Source organism: Muscardinus avellanarius (genome assembly GCF_963383645.1).
Source record: "Muscardinus avellanarius genome assembly, chromosome: 16".
NCBI classification, from domain to species: domain Eukaryota; kingdom Metazoa; phylum Chordata; class Mammalia; order Rodentia; family Gliridae; genus Muscardinus; species Muscardinus avellanarius.
In genome coordinates this window covers 3467727-3480806 of record NC_137802.1, presented here as the reverse complement: position 1 = coordinate 3480806, position 13080 = coordinate 3467727, and positions in this window count along the sequence as shown.

Below are 13080 nucleotides of genomic sequence, written 5' to 3'. Positions count from 1 at the left end.
TGGGTTTAATCTCTAGTACCACAAAAAAAGTAAATAAAATAAAAATAAATAGCTGGGCCAGCCGTGGTGGTGTGCGCTTGTAATCCCAGTGCTTGGGAGGCTGAGATAGAAGGATCGCACCGGTTAAATCAGCCTCAACTACTTATACTGAGGCTCCCAGCAACTTAGTGAGAATCTGTTTCCAAATAAAGTATAAATTGGTATGGGAGTATAGCCTGGAGGTTAAACAACAACAACAAACCATGGGTTCCACCCCCAAGTACCACCAAATAAAAAAAATAATAAAATAATAAATACCTGGACCTGGTGTGTAAGCTTGTAATCCCAGCATTTGGGAGGCTGAGACAGGAGTATCTGGGTTCGAGACCAGCCTCAGCTAATATTTAGGCCCTTTTAAACTCAGTGATTCCGACAGGGACCTGAGGATTGCGTTTCGCAGACAGCCTTAGCTACTTAGTGAGACCCTATATCATAAAATAATTAAAAATAGGGCTGGGGTGCTGTGGGTGTAGCTTGGTGGTAGAATGCCCTGGGTTCAATCTCCAAGACCGGAAAAAATTAAAAATAAAGCCACAAACCGAGTCCCTTGACGGTCCCCCCCACCGGGCCCAGCAGAGGCGCCGTGGACGCAGCGCAGCGGAGGGGCCAGGCCCGGAGCGCGGGAGCCCGCGGAGCCCCGGCCGGAGTCGAGCCCAGGCCCGTCCACACTGGCCGCGTCCCGACCCCGGTCCACACTCACCATCCCAGCTCCGGAGTCGAGGCCAGGGCCGTCCACACTGGCCGCCGCCCGTCCCGACCCCGGTCCACACTCACCATCCCGGCTCGGGGTCCCCGCGAGCGCCGCCCGCCCCGAGGAAAAGACACCCAGCTCCAGTCAGCAGAAGAAATGGCTCTGGAAACAACATCCGTTGTAAAGACCGCCCCCTCCTCCAGAGGACACACCTGATTGGGTAGCGAGAACAGCCCGCCCTTAATTGATTGGCTTAAGGTTAAGAACCCACCTCCTGAGACCTGAATGACAGCAACAGTGACCCTTTTTTTTTTTTTCCATCAGTTGGAATGGAAGCCCGGGGCCTATTTCTTAGGCTTTTTCTTATTTGAAATATGGTCTCACTGTGTTACATCGCGAAGTGGCTGAAGCCGTCCGCGAACCGCGATCCTCAGGTCTCCTCCTCCCGAATGCTGGGATTACAAGCGCGCGTTCACACCCGGCTCCGCAGCGCCCTCTTCCGTCGGTCCGCCCGCCTGTGTCAGTGTCCCCTGGCCAGCCCGCCCGGCCGGGATCCATGCATTCTGTAGTCTCCACCGCCCCGTCTTGCACGGGGGTCCCCAGCTCCCCACTGACCTGCCCTCACCTCCGCAGGACGCCAGGCCCCCACACTCATCATTTCCGACTTCCAGGGTTCACCGGGGGCTCCCGCCACCTGAAGACACCGCACCCCAAAGGCGGAGCCTGGGCCACAAAGGCCCAGAAACAGGAGCCCTGGCATAGAGCCCACCTGCTCCCCCAGGAGATAAAGCCAGCATGGCCCGGCCCCTAAGCGCTGATTGGCTAGGGCTCCAGGTCCCACCTCCTGAGGCCTGAGTGACAGGAAGAGCGACCCCTCACGTCGGTGACAGAGGCCGAAAGGCCACATTAAGGACACAACCCTTAAGGCTCTGGCTGCTTTTCAGGCCCAGGCTTTGGATTTAAGCTGAACTTGCTCCTGGCTTTCCAGAGCCTGTGCTGCGCTCCTCAGCAACTAAAACTGCCCACTTATGACAAAAAACTTGAAGCAACTATGTGTTATAGATAAGCGGCGGAAAGTGGGGGGGGAGCTATCCAGGACACACCTGATTGGACAGATCCCACAGACGATTCCCCCACTGATTGGCTATCAATTCTGAGTCCACCTCCTGAGGTCTTGTAGGAACGTTGTCAAAGAAACCCCCCCATCAATAGAATTCAGTTAGAAAAGCCCTCTCCCCTTATAGAATTAAGATATTAGGATATAGAGTTAAGATGTATAATTAAGTTAGAACGAGGTCGGTAATGTTTTAGGTAATGTTAAGAGTGACTTTAAAAGAATTAAGACATTTGGATTTAGGATTCAGAATACAGTTAACTTGTGAGTTCCTGCTTTTCTTTAATAACTGCCTGCTTAAGTTCTGGCTTCTGTAAAACTGCTTACGCATATGTCCGGCATTTGTAAGGTGATAGTCTTTCGTTTTAGACTTGCTTGATGTTTAAAGAATATTTGGAATTGCTTTTAAAGTCTAAAGTGTTTCTGAAATGTTTTTAAGTGCTTTAGAATGTAAAAGTATTTTTTTTCCTGAGTTATAAGCCTGTAACCATCTGATCTACCAGGAAACATCTGCATTCCACAAGCCTAGCCAGAGGCAGCCCTAGCGAAGGGAGATAAGCAGTCTTTGGCGGGCAATGACGTAGACAGGCATACCTTTGAAACTATTTGCTGCGATTCAAGTGTGTGGATGCGTGTTTTAAAATTATTGGTTGTACTTGTTTATCTTTTTATCTGATTGGTTGTATTCTAAGGTTGGCGGGCTCGGACTTTGGGCGGGCTCTGACGTGTGTAACCACTCCCTCCTGGGACTATAAATTCAGACCCTGGAGTGAGCTCTTGGTCGAATTCCGACCACTTTCCTTGCTGTCTACTGAGGCTAAGGCTAGCTCGGTCAGAGGCTCCCTCTGGTAGCTGCTGGGCAATTCATTGACAGTAAACTAGTGAAGGAGTTTCGACCACTGGCTAGCCAGTAAAGAGCTGCAGCACATTAAACCCTGCATGGATCTTACATCCTTGGTGTGTTCATTATTTGGGTAAGGGGGGCGATTCTCGGACCCTAACATCCTTACTGACAGGAGAGGCGATCTCTTACTCTCCGCGCACGCTCAACACAGTCCCCACAGGTCAAGCAACTTGGTTCGCTCCCCTCCGGCCCGTCCGCTTAGGCAGGTTCTGCTGGGTCGACCCCCCGGCCGGTCCTCCCGCCACGGTCCACGGTCAGTCCTCCGGCATCAGCCCCAAACCCACCCACCGGGGTCCGCTCCATGCCTGCCTACTTCTCCTCCGGACGCCAGGCCTCCAACTCACCATGCCCGGCTTTCGGGGTGGACAAGCGAGCTCCCCGCACCTGAAGCCACAGCCGGACACAGGCCGCGCCCGGGCTCCAAGAAAAGGTCCTGGAAACGAGGTCCCCGACGGAAAGGCCCGCCCCGCCTCCAGGAGATACAGCTGATTGGACAATTGGCTCGGCTCCGTCTCCAGGGCCTGATTGACTGGGCTTCCAGGAACCGCCTCCTGAGGCCTGAGTGACAGTGTAAGCCACTAAAAGAGTACAATCATAAACTAAATCGTGATTACAGTTTATAATGGACATCATATAGAACGGGGTTCTATGATAAACACTTGACCCAAGCAAACCATCATTCAGACAGTTCTGAAGAGAGCAGGGCCTCCTCAAAGAGGCAGACAGGACTCAGGAGGGTTTCCACACGGAGACACTTCTCAGAGGTGACAGCTTCTCACGACTTATGACCACGGGAAATGGGGAGAGTGACATTGACGATCCTGACACTGTCCACCCAGGATGATGCATGCGCTTACATCTTACACTAAGTACTTTTAGAAAGTGAAAATGCAAATAGAGAAATCTTGCCGGGCATGGTGGTGCATGCTGATAATTTCAGTACTTGGGAGTCCAAGCCCTGAGGCTCTAGGTTTGTGGTCAGCCTCAGCTACTTAGTGAGACCCTCAGGAACTTAGTGAGACTCTTTTTCAAAATAAAGAATAAAAAAAAAGGGCTTGGGTGTGTAGCTCAGAGGTAGAATGCCTGAGTTCTGATAAAGGACCACTGACTTTGGTGAGTGGAGCTGAAATACAGCTAATAGCCTCGTCCCTTGCGGGCTCTGGCTGCCTCCCCAGAACCCCATCAGGACCAGTCTGGGACCCATTGATTCTAAGTAAAACTTACTCCTGACTTTTCCAGATGGTACACAGCAGTCCTCTGGTCTCAGTGGACACTTTCTTTTTTTGTGTGGTACTGGGGATTGAATCCAGGGGCATTCTACCTCCAAGTCACACCCCCAACCGTACTTTAAAAATTATAATTTTTTTTTGCAGGTCTGGAGATGGAACACTGGGGGACTCTACCTCCGAGCTCTACCCCCTGCCCTATTTTTTATTCTTTGCTTTGAAACAGAGCCTCACTAGTAGCTGAGGTTGTCCACGAACTGCTATTCCCAGGTCTCAGCATAACGAATGCTGGGATTACAAGCATGTACCACCATGCCCGACTTTTTTTTTTTTTCGGGTCTGAGGATGGAACCCAGGGGCATTTGATCTCCGAGCTACAAACCCTAACCTATTTTTTATTCTTTATTTTGAAACAGGGTCTCACTAAGTTTCAGAGAGCCTCACTGAGTAGCTGAGGCTGTCCACGAACCGCGATCCTCCGGTATCAGCCTCCGGAATACTGGGATTACAAGCATGCACCCCCACGCCTGGCTGTTAATTCATTATTTTGAAACAGGGTCTCACTAAATTGTAGAGAGCCTGAGTAGCTGAGGCTGGCCGTGAACCTGCAATCTTCTTTCAGCCTCCCAAGTACTAGGATTGCCGGCATGTGCCACCAGCCTGGCTCAGTGAGCATTTTCTATTTTCCTCTTGGACACAGGAACACACATATACATCTCCAGACTCAATATTCTTGGCCTCAGACCAGAAAGATTCACAGACCAAACCAGCCCGATACCTCCTGCTCATAGTATGCGCTCAGATGAGTAAGTAGAAGCAAACCCCAGCTGACACGAAGCAAAAACCTGCACCTTACTCAGAAAAATCATCCCCAGGTATGGACTGCCCTTGCACGTAGGGTCAGACATGAGCCAGACTTCAGCAGATTCACCCAGGACGTGGTAGTGGCATTGGGTCACATGGAAGCTGCCTTCACAGGAGGGCCAGAGTGCAGGCAAGTAGAAAGAATTAACAGAACTAGCCGGGTGTGGTGGAGAACCATTGTCATCCAGCACTGGGGAGGCTGAGACAGGAGGATCATGGGTTCACAGCCAGCCTCAGCTGCTTAGTGAGGCCCTCCACAACTCAGTGAGACCCTGTTTATAAATAAAGAAAAAATATGGCAACGGTATATCTCAGAGGTAGAATGCTCCTGGGTTCCATCCCCAGGACTACAGAAAGAAGTTTTTAAAAAAATAATGAAGCCGGGTGTGGTGGCTTGTAATCCCCATGCTTGGGAGGCAGAGACAGGAGGATCACGCAGGTTCGAAGCCAGCCGCGCTGGCGGAAGAGACCCTGTTTCCAAATAAAAAAGTATAAAAAATAGGTCTGGGAGTGTAGCCCGGAGGTAGAAGGGCTTCCAGGAACCCCAGTACCACCACCACCAAAAAAAAAAAGAATGAATGAATGAATGAAGAACCAAAGTATCAAAACTGGGTTAGAAAGAAATGCCAGGAACCCAAACTAATTTGGGTTCAAGGCTTTCCTTTAGTCCTATTTAAAATTAGACACACTCCCACCAGGAGGACAGGGTATTCTCCCTAGAAGACAATGTTACTGGTCCCCCATTCTGTTCTCCAAGGACTTCCAGAAAGCTACATAGGCTTCTGAGAGACTAGGAAAAAGCCACACGTGACTTACACACATGGGCACTAGACAGGACACCCCTCATTTAACTCGCCCAGTCCATCCCTGTAAGCCTGGAAAACTAGCTCAGGTCAAAGACTGCAATCGAGCTCCCCTCAAGGAAAACTGAAGAGGCACCTTCCTGTTACTCTCACCACCCGACAGCAGGAAAAGTCCAGACATCACAGCCTGGATCCACCCACCTCCTGCAGCCAGCAGGCCCAGAGCCCACAGCCCCAGAGGCGACACACTGGGCTGCGCAGGAAAACCCTGGAGAGCCTGGCGAGCTAATCCTGAAAGACAGCCTGCCTTGCTCCAAGCAGACACTGCCTGGTCCACCATGGCTGAGGCATGAGGGGTGTCACCTCCTGTGCCCCAGAACTGGGCTCCTGGTTTCTATGCAAGTTCTTTTGGATTTACTAGTATGAGCATGACAGGTGTGCGCTACCACACAACACTTGTGTTAATTCAAAACGAGGCTTTCTTTTTTTATAATTTATGAAAAATATTTATTGAATTGGGTTCTAGTAGAACTTTAAAAACTCCATTTCCTAAAGGAGTCATAAGAGAAAAATCATACATAGTAAAACTGTAGATTAATAAAAGCATCTAAAAGCACATGGGGTCAGTAGGAGCTTTGCCATCTTGAAAAGGTTGCTTCGGCATCTCACTTCTCCATCTTCAAATATCCGCCCTAGCTCTCGACATCACTGTCTCATCCACTTCAATTCCCATTGAAGAGAAAACAGAGCACGTGGTGGGCAATGATCTAGTATCAGGCACTTCCTTTTCTGCAGTCCTCTTGCTGGAGGAAGAAGGATTGTATTTAAGCATTGGAGTATCAAGACACAATTACATGCTTTGCATCCAGCTTATGCAGTCGTCTTTGTAAAATGGAGAAGCCATAGGTTTAACCTGACTTGGATGGATGAATGAAAGTGCAGCCTCGCCGGGCGTGGTGGCGCACGCTTGTAATCCCCGCGCTTGGGAGGCAGAGACAGGAGGATCGCGCAGGTTCGAAGCCAGCCGCGCGCTGGCTTAGGAGACCCTGTTTCCAAATAAAAATGTAAAAATAGGTCTGAGAGTGTAGCCCGGAGGCAGAAGGGCTTCCAGTACCACACACACACACACACACACACACACACACACACACACACACACACAATAACTAAATAAAAAGAAAGTGCAGTCTGTGTCAACTTTTTCTTATGTTCAACGACACATGAGAGAGGAATTAATCCTTGTGTTCGTGATGTTCTTGATATAAGTGTTAGTTTAGTCTTAAAAATAATCTTTCCAAGCCAGGCGTGGTGGCGCACGCTTGTAATCCCTGTGCTTGGGAGGTGGAGACAGGAGGATGGCGCTGGTTCGGAGCCAGCCTTGCTGGCTTAAGAGACCCTGTTTCCAAACAAACAAAAAATATATAAAATAGGCCTGGGAGTGTAGCCCGGAGATAGAAGGGTTTCCAGGAACCCCAGTTGCACCAAACAAACAAACAAACAAAAGCAAAACAAAAACAAAAACAAAAAACCCCACTTCCCTCTTAAATCCTGAGATTGGATGTTACTCGAAGGGTGAAAAAATACATATACATCCTGCCACACACTGGTTATGGAACATCGTATCCCAGAAACACCTCATCAGGGAGGAAAAATCAATCACCAAGCCGGGCGTGGGGGAGCATGCATGTAATCCCCGTGCTTGGGAGGCTGAGACAGGAGGATCGCATGGGTTCGAAGCCAGCCTCAGCTACTTAGTGAGGCTCTCAGCAACTTAGTGAGACCCCGTTTCCAAATAAAATAGAAAATATGTCTGGGAGTATAGCCCGGAAGTAGAAAGCCCCTGGGTTCCACCCTAGTACCACACAAAAAAAAAATCAATCACCAATTGTCATTGCTTTAAATTCCACTTGCAACCAGGTGACTCTGCAGGACATCTTAAGGGCTGTTGGCTCACTGCACCCCACAAAGCCATATCCACAAGGAGACAACTAAGCTAGCTTGAAGAGAGGCTTCATGACACCAGACATACGGCCACAACTTCAGGAGGCAGAAAACGAAACCCAAAACGAGGTTTTTCATGTCTTCAAATAAACATGGAATGAGAGAAGGCTTCACGCATTTCTTACATTCATCATGCTGTCTCCAGTGAGTATTTCCATTGGAGAGAAGTGACGGCTTCCCCAGTCTTCAATTTCAGATTGTCTTTTTACAATGAGTCTGTGCTTTTTTTTCCTTCCTTTCTTTCTTTCTTTCTTTCTTTCTTTCTTTCTTTCTTTCTTTCTTTTCTTTTCTTTTCTTTTCTTTTTTGTGGTTCTGGGGTTCCTGGAAGCCCTTCTACCTCTGGGCTACACTCCCAGACCTACTTTATACTTTTTATTTGGAAACAGGGTCACTTAAGCCAATGAGGCTGGCTGCAAACCTGTGAGATCCTCCTGTCTCTGCCTCCCAAGCGCAGGGATTACAAGCGCGTGCCACCACACCTGGCTCTGTGCTTTTAAAGGGACAGCTTCAGCACAGTTTGCACACTCAGGGTTTTCTCCACAGGAGCCTTCCTATGCCTTGCAAGCGAACTTGAAAACCTGAAACACTTGCCACATTATGGGCACCGACAGGGTTTTGCGCAGTGCGAGTCCTTTCCCGACGGTGCGTATACTTTGAACTGTGATGATGTTCACCAGAGTTGACATTCCTAGGTTTGGCTCTTCACGAATTCTAGTTTGCAAAGCGACTTAAGGGGCTAAAGGCTTTGCCACAGTCTTTGTACCAGTATTGGGAAAAGGTATCAAAATGTATTAATGTACCAGTATTGGGAAAGATTTTTAATTTTTCAAATATATCTTTTGTAGTAAAAGAAGCCAGGAGCTTCAGAGAAAAGGCTGAAGGATTCCAGGCACCAAGGGTGATTAGCAAGACAACAGAGGTAGTTTCAGGGCCTTTTTCAATGTAAAGATAGGATTTCCCAAGGAAGTGAAAGGATGCCATAAATCTTCAGGAGATCCCAGACTTCCATAATCATGGGAGGATGCCCTAAGCCTTCCAAGAGATACCAGAATTTGATGATCAAACTACACATTTGGTGTATAACAAAAGGCCTGAGGAGTCTACTAAAAACAGGACAGACTGGCAGGAAGGAATCCCCCCACATCAAAAGGTCAGGCCCCAGAGGGGACAGATCTGGTTAAGAACTGGCTATAAAATACTCTGTATCCAGGAACTATCAGTGAATTCATTCGAACCACCCCCACATGCCCCCCTTTTTAATTCTGTTTTGAATACAGAGTATGCTGGGTTGATAAATCTCACTATTTGCTGAAGCTGTCATTGAACCTGCAGTCGTCCTGTATCAACCTCCCACATGCTGGGATTACAGTCACGCGCCATCATGCTCAGCTGTTGAAACACATTTCTTACAATCATAATGCTTTTCACCAGTGAGTTCTCCATGTTTTCAAAAAGAAGAGTAAAATCTGAAGGCTTCAGCAGCTTTTCTTATTCAGAATATTTTCTTAAAACAAACTGCTCTATTCTTTTGAAAACTTTACCACCTTGTTTATACTCACAAGGTTTTCCTCTACATGACATTCTGTACGTCTTCTAGGCCAAAGAAAACTTGAAGAACTTACCACAATGTTAGCACTGGAAGGGCCTCAAGCAGTATGAATTCATTCATGATATCAAAGATACCTTGACCTATGTTAATACTTATAAACATAATGTTTTATTTTTACAGAATAACTTCTATCATTTTTTTTTGTGTGTGTGTATATGTGGTACCGGGGATGGAATGCAGGGGCATTTTACCTCCGAGATACACCCTCAGACATATTTTTTATTCCTTACCTTGAAATAGGGTCTCAATGAATTGCAAATGGACTAAAAAGCTAGGCTGTCCATGAACCACTATCCTCCTGTGTCAGCCTCCCAAATTCTGGAATCACAAGCTTGCACCGTCTCGCCTGGCTTCCTATCATATTTAAATGAACTTCAATGGCTAGGGGCTTTACCACATTACATTCATGAGTTTTTCTGAGTACAAATTCTTTCATTATCTTTTTTTTTCTTGCGGGTCTGGGGATGGAACCCAGGGGCATTTGACCTCCGGAGCTATACCCGCTGCCCTATCTTTTTTTTTCTTTATTATGAAAGAGGGTCTAAGTTGTGGAGGGCCTAAGTAGCTGAGGCTGTCTGAGAGCCGCAACCCTGTGGTCTCAGCCTCCCGAATGCTGGGTTACAAGCCTGTGCCACCACACCCAGCTCTTTCATTATCTTGAAAGAACATCAAGAACTTATCCACTTACCACAGGGCACTGATAGGGCTTTTCCTCACCATGCATTACTTTATGCCATCAAAGGTTACTAAAACACCTAAAGTACTTTCCATACAGTTTATGCTAATAGACTTTTTGTCCAGTATGAATTTTCATGAACTTGGAAAGTACATAAGCCGGGCGTGGTGGCACATGCTTGTAATTCCAGCATTCGGGAGACTGAGACCTGAGGATCGCGGTTCGCAGACAGCCTCAGCTACTTAGTGAGGTCCTCTGCAACTCGGTGAGACCCGGTTTCAAAATAAAGAATAAAAAATAGGGCAGGGGGTGTAGCTCGGAGGTCAAATGCCCCTGGGTTCCATCCCCAGACCCACACACACAAAAAACCCAAAACAAAAAAAACCCAGAAAGTACATGGAATTACTGAACTGCTTCCCACAGTGCTCATGTTCACATATTAACCCCAGTATGAGTTCTTTTTATGAAGTCTTTGCCACACCGCTGACATTCATAGGGCTTTTCTCCTGAATGAGTTCCCTTGTGATTTCGGAGGGAACTGGAAGAACATAAGCGTTTCCCACATGGTGCGCACTGCTAAGGCTTTTCTGCACTATGATGTCTTTCATGTGTTTTCAAGTTATTTTTACGTCTGAAGGCTTTACCGCACTGCTTACATCCATAGGGCTTTTCTCCTGAGTGAATCCTTTCATGACTTTGGAGGTTATAAAAAGTACTTAAGCATTTCCCACACTGTGTGCACTGATACAGGTTTTCTGTATTATGAGTTCTTTCATGTGTTTTCAAGTTATTTCGTTGTCTGAAGGCTTTGCCACATTCTTTACATTCATAGGGCTTTTCTCCAGAGTGAATTTTTTCATGAACTCGCAGGGTATAGAAAGAATGTAAGCGTTTCCCACACTGTGGGCACCGAGAGGTCTTTTCTGCGCTATGAGTCCCTTCATGTTTTCTCAAGTAATTTTTATATCTGAAGGCTTTACCGCACTGCTTACATACATAGGGCTTTTCTCCTGAATGAATCCTTTCATGTTTTTGGAGGCTATAGGAGGTACTGAAGTGTTTCCCACACTGTGTGCACTGATAAGGCTTTTCTGCACTATGAGTTCTCTCATGTGTTTGCAAGTCATAGCGTCGTCTGAAGGCTTTGCCGCACTGCTTATATTCATAGGGCTTCTCTCCTGTGTGAATCCTTTCATGACTTTGGAGGATAAAGGAACTACTGAAGCGTTTCCCACACTGTGTGCACTGATAAGCGTTTTCTGTACTATGGATTCTTTCATGTGTTTTTAAGTTCTTTTGTTGTCTGAAGGCTTTACCACATCGTTTACATTCATAGGGTTTTTCTCCTGAGTGAATTCTTTTATGAGCTTGGAGGGAATGGGAAGTACTTAAGCATTTCCCACACTGTGAGCACTGATAAGGCTTTTCTGCACTGTGAGTTCTCTCATGTGTTTTCAACTTATTTTTATATCTGAAGGCTTTACCGCACTGCTTACATTCATAGGGCTTTTCTCCTGTGTGAATTCTTTTATGTTTTTGGAGGTTGGAGGAAGAACTTAAGCATTTCCCACACTGTGTGCACTGATATGGGTTTTCTGCACTATGAGTTCTTTCATGTCTTAGCAAGTCGTATGGTGTTCTGCAGGCTTTACCACACTGCTCACATTCATGGGGCTTTTCTCCTGAGTGAATTCTTTTATGAGCTTGAAGGGTATAGAAAGTTCTTAAGCGTTTCCTACACTGTGTGCACTGATACGGGTTTTCTGCACTATGAGTTCTTTTATGTCTTTGCAAGTCGCATTGTTTTCTGAAGGCTTTACTGCACTGCTGACATTCATAGGGCTTTTCTCCTGAGTGAATTCTTTTGTGACATCGGAGGGACTTGGAAGAACTTAAACTTTTCCCACACTGTGTGCACTGGTAAGGCTTTTCTGAACTATGAGTTCTTTTATGTCTTTGCAAGTTACTTTGCTGTCTGAAGGCTTTACCACACTGTATACCTTCATAGAGCTTTTCTCCTGAGTGAATTCTTTCATGATGTCGGAGGGACCTGGTAGAAAGTAAGCTTTTCCCACACTGTGTGTACTGATGTGGGTTTTCTGCACTATGAGATCTTTCATGTCCTTGCAAGGTACTTTGATGGTTAAAGGCTTTACCACACTGCTTACATTCATAGGGCTTTTCTCCTGAGTGAATTCTTTCATGATCTTGGAGGAAACAGAAAGAACTGAAGCGTTTCCCACACTGTGAGCACTGATAAGTTTTTCCTGCACTACGAGTTCTTCCATGAAGTCGAAAGTCACTGTGACTACTGAAGGCCTTTCCACAGGGTTTACTTTCATATCGCTCTTCTCCAACATGCATTTCCTTATGCCTTTAAAGAAAATCAGAGAGCTGAATGATTTAGTACATTCTTGAGATTTATAAGCCTTATTTTACTAGAGTTTCTCCTGTTCCGGTATGTAACTGTAAACACTGAAGACGTCAACACTTTACACTCACAGGAGGACCTGGGGTTGGTGGCCTCCCTCAGCAGGATAATAAGTCGCTGTTTCACAAAGCTGTTCTTACCACAAAGAAAAAAAGTGACATTTTTACATATTGTTTCTTGGTACTATATACGGAACTATTTTGAAAACACTGAAGATTTTTATCACAGTGAAGTATATTTTTTGTAAGCATCTAATAACAAAATTAAAATTATGGTTTTTTTTTTTTTTTTGCGGTACTGGTTGTGGAACCCATGGGCTTTTCTACCTCCCAGCTATACTCCCAGACCTTTTTTATACTTTATTTAAAAACAGGGTCTCACAAAGTTGCTGAGAGTCTTCCTAAGTAGCTGAAGTTGGGTTTGAACCTGTGTGATCCTCCTGTCTCAACCTCCTAACTGCTGGGAATACAAGTGGGCACTACTACGCCTGGCTTTTAAATTAGCTTATTTGGTTTGCTGGATTTAAGAATTTTTTGAGAGCAGGGCATGGTAGACACTCATGCTTATAATCCCCATACTTGGGAGACCAAGACAGGAGGATGGCCAACCTTAGCTACTTAGTGAGGTTTCAGCAACTTAGTGGGACCCTATTTCCAAATAAAATATAAAAATTGTCTGGGAGTATAGCCCAAAAGTAGAAAGTAGGATTTAATCTCAAGCAC